We start from the raw sequence: 12,092 nt of genomic DNA on the forward strand, positions 1-12,092 counted from the left end.
ATAGATACTTGACCCTTGCAGTTGGTCAAATAGGTCATCAATACGCGGAAGTGGATAACGGTTCTTGATAGTTAACTTATTAAGTTCTTGGTAATCAATACACATTTTCAACGTGCCATCTTTCTTCTTAACAAAAAGAACAGGTGCTCCCCATGGAGATGAGCTAGGACGAATGAATCCTTTCTCTAAGAGTTCTTGTAGTTGGATGGATAATTCTTTCATTTCGGATGGAGGTAGTCGATATGGTGCCTTTACAATAGGTGCAGCACCGGGAGTTAGATCGATTTGAAACTTGACTTGTCTTTGAGGTGGAAGACCAGGGAGTTCTTCAGGAAAAACTTCAGGAAATTCTCTAACCACCGGAACATCTTCAATTCGTTTCTCTTTCGGTTCGACTTCCTTAACATTAGCCAAGATGGCTTGATACCCCTTCATCAGGTATTTACGGGTTTTGATACAAGAGATGATATTAAGTTTAGAACCACTCTTTTCTCCTTGTATGATTAGGGTTTCACCATTCTCAAGAGGAATATTAATGGCTTTATCATAACACATGATTGCAGCTCTCAACGGGGTTAGCCAATCCATCCCTACAACTACATCAAAGCTTCCTAATTCGACTGGCAGTAAGTCAATCTTAAAGTTTTTGTCGGCTAGAATCTAATCACAATTTTTATAAATGTTGTCTACTTTCATAACCTTACCTTTTGCTACTTCTACAAGGCGCTTGATTTCTAAGGCTTGTGGTTTTTCAGTGAATAAGGCAAAAATTCAGTAGACACGTAACTTCTATCAGCACCGGAATCGAATAAAACAGTAGCATAGCAATTGTTAACAAGGAATGTACCCGTTATAACTTCATCTTCCTCACGGGCCTCTTCGGTAGTCATGACAAATGCTCTACCCTTAGCATTACCCGCTGTTGCAGTCTTGTTCTTAGGGCACTGGTTTCTGAAATGCCCAACTTCCCCACAACCTTAACAAGTAGGCACGGTTGGATTAGTCTTTGCAGCTGGAGTGTTGGTTGCAGGAAGCACAACCTTACAATTCTTGGCTAAGTGGCCAATTTTCTTACACCTACTGCACTCAACAGTGCACCTCCCATGATGATGCTTATCACAGCGATTACATGACGGCTTTGTTCCAATATAACCACTTTTTGTAGCATCACTAACCTTTTTGTTTGAACCCTGACCCGAACTCTGAGCAGACTCAAACTTCCTTTTATTATCAGCAGCTTTTACTTCAGTTTGCTTATTAGTGGCGAGCTTTCTTCTTTTCGCCATTACAAAATTTTGAGCCATCAATATCACACCATCGACAGTCTCCTTACCAGCAGCTATCACATTACCCTGAATCTCATCAGGCAGACCTTCAACATAACGTTCAATCTTCTTGTGTTCTGTAGGTACCATGTCAGGGCACAATGTAGCCAACTCTAAGAAACGGTTGGTATAAGCCTCAATGTCAGTACCCTTCACCTTGAGTTCCCAGAACTCACTTTCCATTTTCTGGACCTGATTTCTCGGACAATACTTGTCCGTCATCATTCTTTTTAGGACAGTCCATGGAATGGCATTTGCAGCATCAAGTCCTACAGTTTGAGAGTATGCGGTCCACCAAGTCAGTGCATCGCCAGATAAAGATCCTGTAGCAAACTTAACACGATCAACATCGGCACAATTGCACATCCGGAAAATAGATTCAAGTTTTTTGAACCACCGAGTTAGTTCAACCGGTCCCTCAGTTCCTTTATAGCTTGGAGGTTTGCAGTTTGAGAAATCCTTGTATGAACAAGTTTTGGGGAGATTTTGTTGACCGTTATTGCCATTGCTGTGGTTACCCTAGGCGGCAGCTAAAAGTATCTGAAATTGCTCGGCAGAGAGAGTGATGTTGGGAATAGTGTTGTTGTCATTTGTTTGCGCACCACTAGTCATTTTCTTCAATACATAAATAAAGTATTAATTGAAGAGTTATGGTGCTATAAATATAAGTTTGCAATTATGATTCATAATAATCACACAACACACACATATAGATATGGTGAGATAAGACAAGATTTTTAAAAACAAACACTTGACTTTTATTAATAACGAATGGATAAATTATCCTTATTACACAGAAAACGATGAGTAGGCAAAGCCTTTATATGAAAAACACTTGACTTTTTTTTCTTCTATAACTAAGTTAGTTGTGTTTAAGTCTCTTGGAGGGACTAGGGGTTTCAACAATAGGTGTCTCAGGTTCCTTCCTCTTTTGAGAGGGAGCTAAGACAACAGTGGGCTCAGACTCCTTCTCGGGTTCAGATTCTTCTTCTTCTTCAATAATTTCCTCCATGATTTCTTCTTCATCATCATCCCCATCATAGTCAGCATCAGTTTGGGATTCTCCAGCAGGTGGTGAATATGGTGGAGTAGCGGGATATAGACTGGTGATGCAGGCAGTGTAGTCGGAACATAAACTGGTGATGCAAGTGGAGTAGCAGGTGCGTAAGTTGGTGAGTTGCATGATCCTTCAGTTTCAGAATCAGAGATGATGATCGGATTACGTTTGACTGATCCTTCAGTTTCGGAGTCAGAGATGATGATCGGATTATGGTTAGGCATCCTAAAAGAAAGAATGAAAGAGAACTAGAATGATTCTAAGGATGACATAAAAGCACGAGGTAAAATATAAGGGAAAAGCACTTAAAACTAAAGCATTAAAGGTTATAGTCCTAAAGATTGCTAAGGTACCCTAACTAGCACATAAGGCACACATAAAATGCAATCCTGGTTCTCTATAACAATCCTGCTCTGATACCAATCTGTCACACCCCCCCCCCCTAAATGGAACCGGGGGTAACTGTGACTAACTAATATCATAACACAAGTGTATAAGCGAGAACGACTCTAAATGAGACGTTTTATTTATTAAATAAACAGCGGAAGCATTATTCAAAGTTTTACATCATAAGAGTACAGTAAATGCGAAATGTCTAAATAACATGATAAATATGAATGATGGACTCCATGCAAGCAGCAAAGCATACATCAATCATCTAGAAGCAAGTAGCAGCTAGCTCAATCATCACCTGAGACAAAACATGCTTAAAGTGTCAACCAAAAAGGTTGAGTGAAATTCATAGGTTTATAAATAATATCCAAAGTTTTATACCACAAGATTTAGTTTAAAGTTGATCAATATAGATATATCAATCTAAAAGTGTTGCTGTAGTTTGTAATATCGCTACTAAACAATTTACCCTATGACACCTTGTACTGTCAGTGTCGTGGAATCATTATTATGTAACCAAAGACCAACGGTCGAATGGTTAGACACGTTACTCTCAATAGGCCTACTCACAATAATTAAATTTGCATTTAAACGTAGCAATTAACGATATTACGGTAGGGATTTAGCATGAATCAAAGCATGACAGCATAGTTAACAATTTAGTACTTGTGTCTAAGCGTAAAACAGTTATAAAGCAAGCATGTGTCTCACCCCAAAAGTTGTAAAACAGTTATGAAACAGTAAAAAGTGGGGCTATGAAGTTTGTAATGACCCGGAATTTTCCGACCAAATTATACTTATGAGATTAATATTTACATAAATTAAACCCTACCAACATGATAAGCAATCCAAATTGTTGAGACTTGTGTTTTTGAAAAGAGTTTTACACAACGTTTGACCGTCCAATATGACCGATGATATCACGAACTATATAACATACGATAATTATACGTTTGTGTATATATATGTATTTATATATATTTAACATGATCTAAAGATGGTTTAACATCTCATTGTGTGCTAATGACAATGAGTTATAAGTATATTTTGAAACTACTAACTTAAGTTTTCAAAACGATAACTATAAGTAACATTCTTTGATATATATACTTATAATCTATAATTCTTATACATGTATCGTATATATAATGTATTTAATTACTTTTTAAGGACTTAAATAAATAAAACAATATAAGTATATTCACAAAATATAGCTATATTTGAATTCTCGTTGCGTTTCCTCAAGATTTCTATACGTATATCTAGGGTATATGTACCCGTATCATACCCAACTTCTATACGTATTTACTATTAGTATATACACATCAAATCAACATCCTAATCAACATTATTACTGCCCTAGATATGAGGTAACTAGGATTTGTCAAGTAGTATGAATTATTAGTAAGAAAACAAAATTAGGAATCCTTTTCTTTCTTTATAAACTAAAAACGTTTTTATAAATGAACACCATTTCTTCACTCCATTTTCTCATATCTACACCCTCATTTATCTCTCAAAATACTCCTAACTTCATACTTGATCATCTCCAAACATTTTCCCCATCATTTAGCTTCAATTACAAGCCTTAAACACCATAAGAAAACTCTTTCAAGAACATATCAAAATAACCACCCATTTGAAGAAGTTAATTTCCAACCTTTTGATCTAACTCCACCATTCTTTGATTCCAAGATTATTTCTTATCTTTTGTAGTAACTTTGTCCAAGTAACTTGAGGTAGTAACCTTGTTCATAATCTTATTCAATTCATATTCATATAGCTATCTTATTTTGTGGTATAAAATTTTAACAACAAGAACATAGTTTGAATGATTTCAAACTTGTTCGCAAACTAAATAGATCCTTCTAACTTAACTTTTAAAACACTTCAAGACCTGTAATATATCATAATGATATGCTAACCTAACAAGATATAACTTGGTTTTACAAAGAACATCTTAAAAACTGAATATACGTCGTCGGAGTGCAACCGGGGACTGTTTTGGGTTGGATAATTAAAAACCATCTAGAACTTTGAATTGGAAGTTCATGTTCTGGAAAAATGATATTTCTTATGAATATGTTAACACATAAAAATTTCATGGTTTAACTCAAAGTGTAAGTATTTTTAGAAAAATGATCATTAAATGTTGTTTGTATGATGGAAAATGATCACTTTCATAAGTTTCACCAAAGTTTGACCTATAACCTATGATTTTGAATGCAAAATAAGGTATTTTCAGTTCATATTTTTAAAATTTGACTCGATCCAAGGAAGTGGCAAGTTGAACCAACAAAAACGGAGTTGTAATGAAGAAACTACGACTAAAACAAGATTGGGTATCCGAAGCTAGTTTAGTTACGAAAATATTTGGAGAAAAAGTAAATTAATCATATCTTTTCTAATTAATATGATATTTTATATATAATTACTTATGATTTGATTTTATATATTTCAGGACCACCCGTAAACAACACGAGAAGATTAATCATAAGACCTCATGATTGTACGCAACACGTCATTTGACAACACGGTACTTTATGTACGCAACACGTCATTTGACAACATGGTACCATGGGTCGAGATTAATTCCGATCAATACGAATACGATGGGGTCTTTATTTATTTTATTTAAGCAACTAATTGTGGACCACTAACATCGGACTGCTAACTACGGACTAAGAAAATATTAAAAGTATTAAAAGTATATATATATGTAACGATTACTTAAAAAGAAAATATGTTGATATATTATATATATGGTTAGGTTCGTGATATATATCGGAGACCAAGTCGAATTAAATACCTTCAAGACAAAAGTGAGTTTCATTTGCTCCCTTTTTAATTGCTTTTGCAATATATATTTTTGGGCTGAGAATACATGCGCTACTTTTATAAATGTTTACAAAATAGGCACAAGTACTTAAAAATATATTCTACGTTGAGTTGTACCACTGGCATATTTCCCTGTAGCTTGGTAACTACTATTTACATGGGTATTGTAAACGCGAATCCTGTTGATAGATCTATCGGGCCTGACAACCCCAACCGGACTGGACGACCAGTATTCAACGGTTGCACAGTACTTCGTTTTGGTGACTACACTTGGTACGGTGTAGTGAGATTTCATAATAAAGGAAATATGCGACGTTGATTAAATGTTAAGTATGGTTACCAAGTGCTCAACCACTTAGAATGCTTTACATACACTTGCGAGTGTATTATGTTTATGATTATGAAATCTTGTGGTCTATTAACATATTGAAATGATTGTTATGATAAACCTATGAACTCACCAACCTTTTGGTTGACACTTTAAAGCATGTTTATTCTCAGGTACGAATTAAGTCTTTCGCTGTGCATTTGCTCAATATAAGGACATTACTTGGAGCCGATCATCGCAATGGGACCAAATGTTGATGACTTCGTCCAGGTGGATTAGGACGGGTCATTTCAGTTGGTATCAGAGCAGTGGTCGTAGCGAACCAGGTCTTGCATTAGTGTGTCTAACTAGTAGTTGTTAGGATGCATTAATGAGTCTGGACTTCGACCGTGTCTACATGTCAAAAGTTTTGCTTATCATTTCTAGTCGGAAATCATCTGCTTATCATCTTTAGGAAATTACCTGCTTATCATTCATAAGTCTAGATACGTTTTACTACATTTACTGCATTGATAGTGTATAGACGAATTCTTATCTTAGCATATCTGTTATTGCGAACTTTGACTGATATCTTTTCAAAGATTCTCCGTAATTTACAGGATTTTGGTATTATATATACATATGTAAATTATGTATTGAAGAGTACCAAATCTAACTCCTATAATCTATTCCATACCAAAAATTCATTTTCCCCATTATACAAGATGGATTCCGCATCTAGTTCGAATTCTTCAGATTCCGACAGTTATGCCGATATGGATTTCCATTCGGGCTCCGAAAGCAGCGTCACCGGAATGGATCAACCAATTTCCCATCATCTATTCTGGATGAATTGGGGATGGGTTTGTAATATACTAAATCACTGGAGACAAGAAGAAGGTGATCCATTCCATCCACCAAATTGCCTTCTTGGCGATGAACCTGAAGCACTTACCGGCGAACCTATTCGAAACACCATTTTCTCTCTCATTTCTAGAGTATCTTGTCATGATTATATACTATCCCATATTACAAATCTTGTTCATTCGTTCGCTCCAACCGCCAATCATCCCGGTGTACTAGCAGAAGTTAACGAACTTCGCGCTCGCTTGACGGCTTTGGAGGACATGGTGCGAAGGTTGCAAACACCAGCAGCAGCACCAGCAGCATAATCAGCACCACCATCAATAACATCAACAATACCATCATCACCACTAACAAACAACATCCGCATCACACATCTCGACATCATAATCTGTCCCACAAACATCAACATCATACGCACCATAGATACCAAGGAGTACCAACAATAATGAACGATGAAGTATTGATACATAACTTCATTGATATTCTGCGAAGAATATGTGGTTTCAAAAAGTTTTAGAGATTTCTTATTCTAGCTCAAACCGAAAAGCAAATGAGATTAATATCATATTAACTCATTAAATTCATGATTTCATCTGAAGAAAATATATATGTATATATGTTTTCATAAAGATTATAATTAAAAGTTCTTTTGTACAAAATATTAATGGTGAAATTTTTTTTTAACGGGTAGGTAATACCCGAGGAATAATTAGATTTCATCTTAATAAGTTACATTGTACATTCGTCGAAGCTGATTCAACAGTCATTTACTATCCTACTTACAACCACCGATATATGTATCCGTTCACCGCAGAATAACCATTTTCATTCAATTTCATATTTGGATTTTGACTTCCCAGAATCCAACAAGTGGCATATGAAGAAAACATATGACAAAATAAAATCTGTTAGAAACAAACAAATTAACTATGAAAAATTTTGTTAAGAATCCACGCTAACTGTTCCAGCTAACTGTTCCTAGCTAACTGATTACATTTTATTTATCGCAGTTTATTTATCGCAATTTAATTATCGCACTTTTATTTATCGTCATTTAATTTCTGTAATTATTTTACGCACTTTAAATATCGGGACACGTATACAATATTTTGACATATCATATCGACGCATCTATATATATTATTTGGAATCACCATAGACACTCTATATGCAGTAATGATCAATTTCTCTATACATGGTTGAGGTTGATTCTAAAATAATATATATAGTTTGAGTTGTGATCAATTCGGAGACGTATACGGGTCACGACACGTATTAATTAATTCGTATATTATATATTAAACTATATATGAATTATTGGACTGTTACTGTGGACTATCGAATGTGGACTAATGACATTGGACAATTAAAATGAATTAAAATATTGATTATAACATATGAAACTAAACATTTCTTCAAGATTGCCACTTGATTTCATCTTAAACCTCATTGTATCTCGACGATTACAATCAGCGTTCAAATCTATCATGATTCTTAAAAACACCTCAATCGAGAGGATAAACCAACCACACTTCATCTACGGAAGAAAAGATTGATGCATATAGTTATGCACCTGAAAAACCCTCGGAAACTGAGTAAACGTTTGACACGTATCTGTTCTAGTTCCTTTGACATTGTTATTACCGAAGATCGTTTTGCAATCCCTTTCCAAAGTAGCTAATTTTGTCACAGCTCCAGCAAGTCAACTCCGACTTTTCATCCAAAACAACTTTATTATAACCGCGATATATATGCGTACTCTTTATTGTTACTGGGGAACCTTTTATATTCCACAATATTACCATCAGCGATTAATCATTCTAAAAACACAATTCTCCTGAAACTACCTCGGTTTGATAACCGATGACCCAGATCAGTTAACTTTGAAAATGCTGACGAAGCAGCATGTTGTAGATGATCTTAATGGCCAAAAGTTTGATGATAAAGAAAGGAGTGTTAGGAACGCTCGATAGAAAATTTAGTACCGAAAAGCGGATTATGCGAAACTATGAAGAAAGCCGTGGACAAATCATAAAGAATAAGTTTACCTTCAAAGAATCCAAATGATTCTGTGCCTGCTGAAATCGTTAGCAAACATCTTATTTCTCATTCTAAACCTTCACAGATAAATCTTCTTCATCATCCATTGATATTAGAAATTCTAAGATATTCTCGTAGGTTCTATTATAAATATCCTCCATATTTCTGGTTATATTTTCACAACTATTCTTATCTGAGATCATTTATCTCTCTGTAATATCTGCAACATAAAAGAAACTGTGTTAGTTTCTAAATTCTGAAACCTTCGAGTTTAAAATATGAATGTTTTGAAGTAGTATTGGGAACTGAAGCATGGATTAGTATAATATAATGACACTTGATCAACGTCATTATATTACAGTAAGTCATGCTGAGTTTCTAATGAAGCATGATGATTCACAGTACCGTCATCATGTGCCATTTACACGATTCTTACATTCTATCTACTCTCTAAACATATCAAGAGAATATTTTTCTGGATGACTCGGTCTTCTCTAGGGTATTCTGGTAATTTATAAAATCCGAATAGTTCTATTACCATTTTCTTCTTAGAGCATTAGGTATGTTCATTTTGAATTTCATATCTACGAATTCCGGACCATTACTCGCTTGACTCGAAGTCGGGAAGAGAAAACGAAAGCATGAAGCTCCGAAAAATAATGAAGAATATAAACTCCGATAATAACCCCGAAATTACAAACCGTGTATATCGATGCAGATAGCAATATAGAGACACGGGAGAATTAGAAACACTATAAACACAAGAGTATAGTAGAAGTAAATAGATTCTTCTGGTGGTAGATGAAAAAGAAGAATGACAGATATAAAAGTTAGGAGTATATCAAGAATCAGGACTGGATGGAGCATATTGATGAATGCTTTAAAGTAAGAATCAAGGGAGAAAGAATAGAAGGTGTGAGTCTTGGAAAATAAGGAAACGAATGGGTGAATTTATAGTGAAATATCTGACAGAGCAATCGAAACAGATTATTGCATATAATCAAAGAAGATCCTGATTTCCTTAATCACCAAAGAACCAAATCTTATTACGTAAGATTCTCTTTAAATCCCTTAAATCCCGGAAATCAATCATAACTACGTCATCGGTTAAGACGAATATATTTTACTCATCTCACTCTTTTACGATAGTCTCATTTATATTCTTTACATAATCGAATCATTTTATCTACATTACTCAATGATGATAAAACTCCATTATCACCTTATATTTGTCATGAAAACCTTCTTATTGTTATCCATAACAACCTCTATCAAATTTCGGGGACGAAATTTCTTTAACGGGTAGGTACTGTAATGACCCGGAATTTTCCGACCAAATTATACTTATGAGATTAATATTTACATAAATTAAACCCTACCAACATGATAAGCAATCCAAATTGTTGAGACTTGTGTTTTTGAAAAGAGTTTTACACAACGTTTGACCGTCCAATATGGCCGATGATATCACGAACTATATAACATACGATAATTATACGTTTGTGTATATATATGTATTTATATATATTTAACATGATCTAAAGATGGTTTAACATCTCATTGTGTGCTAATGACAATGAGTTATAAGTATATTTTGAAACTACTAACTTAAGTTTTCAAAACGATAACTATACGTAACATTCTTTGATATATATACTTATAATCTATAATGCTTATACATGTATCGTATATATAATGTATTTAATCACTTTTTAAGGACTTAAATAAATAAAACAATATAAGTATATTCACAAAATATAGCTATATTTGAATTCTCGTTGCGTTTCCTCAAGATTTCTATACGTATATCTAGGGTATATGTACCCGTATCATACCCAGCTTCTATACGTATTTACTATTAGTATATACACATCAAATCAACATCCTAATCAACATTATTACTGCCCTAGATATGAGGTAACTAGGATTTGTCAAGTAGTATGAATTATTAGTAAGAAAACAAAATTAGGAATCCTTTTCTTTCTTTATAAACTAAAAACGTTTTTATAAATGAACACCATTTCTTCACTCCATTTTCTCATATCTACACCCTCATTTATCTCTCAAAATACTCCTAACTTCATACTTGATCATCTCCAAGCATTTTCCCCATAATTTAGCTTCAATTACAAGCCTTAAACACCATAAGAAAACTCTTTCAAGAACATATCAAAATAACCACCCATTTGAAGAAGTTAATTTCCAACCTTTTGATCTAACTCCACCACTCTTTGATTCCAAGATTATTTCTTATCTTTTGTAGTAACTTTGTCCAAGTAACTTGAGGTAGTAACCTTGTTCATAATCTTATTCAATTCATATTCATATAGCTATCTTATTTTGTGGTATAAAATTTTAACAACAAGAACATAGTTTGAATGATTTCAAACTTGTTCGCAAACTAAATAGATTCTTCTAAATTGACTTTTAAAACACTTCAAGACCTGTAATATATCATAATGATATGCTAACCTAACAAGATATAACTTGGTTTTACAAAGAACATCTTAAAAACTGAATCTACGTCGTCGGAGTGCAACCGGGGGCTGTTTTGGGTTGGATAATTAAAAACCATCTTGAACTTTGAATTGGAAGTTCATGTTCTGGAAAAATGATATTTCTTATGAATATGTTAACACATAAAAATTTCATGGTTTAACTCAAAGTGTAAGTATTTTTAGAAAAATGATCATTAAATGTTGTTTGTATGATGGAAAATGATCACTTTCATAAGTTTCACCAAAGTTTGACCTATAACCTATGATTTCGAATGCAAACTAAGGTATTTTCAGTTCATATTCTTAAAATTTGACTCGATCCAAGGAAGTGGCAAGTTGAACCAACAAAAACGGAGTTGTAATGAAGAAACTACGACTAAAACAAGATTGGGTATCCGAAGCTAGTTTAGTTACGAAAATATTTGGAGAAAAAGTAAATTAATCATATCTTTTCTAATTAATATGATATTTTATATATAATTACTTATGATTTGATTTTATATATTTCAGGACCACCCGTAAACAACACGAGAAGATTAATCATAAGACCTCATGATTGTACGCAACACGTCATTTGACAACACGGTACTTTATGTACGCAACACGTCATTTGACAACATGGTACCATGGGTCGAGATTAATTCCGATCAATACGAATACGATGGGGTCTTTATTTATTTTATTTAAGCAACTAATTGTGGACCACTAACATCGGACTGCTAACTACGGACTAAGAAAATATTAAAAGTATTAAAAGTATGTAACGA

The sequence above is a fragment of the Rutidosis leptorrhynchoides genome, chromosome 2 (assembly GCF_046630445.1).
Source record: "Rutidosis leptorrhynchoides isolate AG116_Rl617_1_P2 chromosome 2, CSIRO_AGI_Rlap_v1, whole genome shotgun sequence".
Classification (NCBI taxonomy): Eukaryota; Viridiplantae; Streptophyta; class Magnoliopsida; order Asterales; family Asteraceae; genus Rutidosis; species Rutidosis leptorrhynchoides.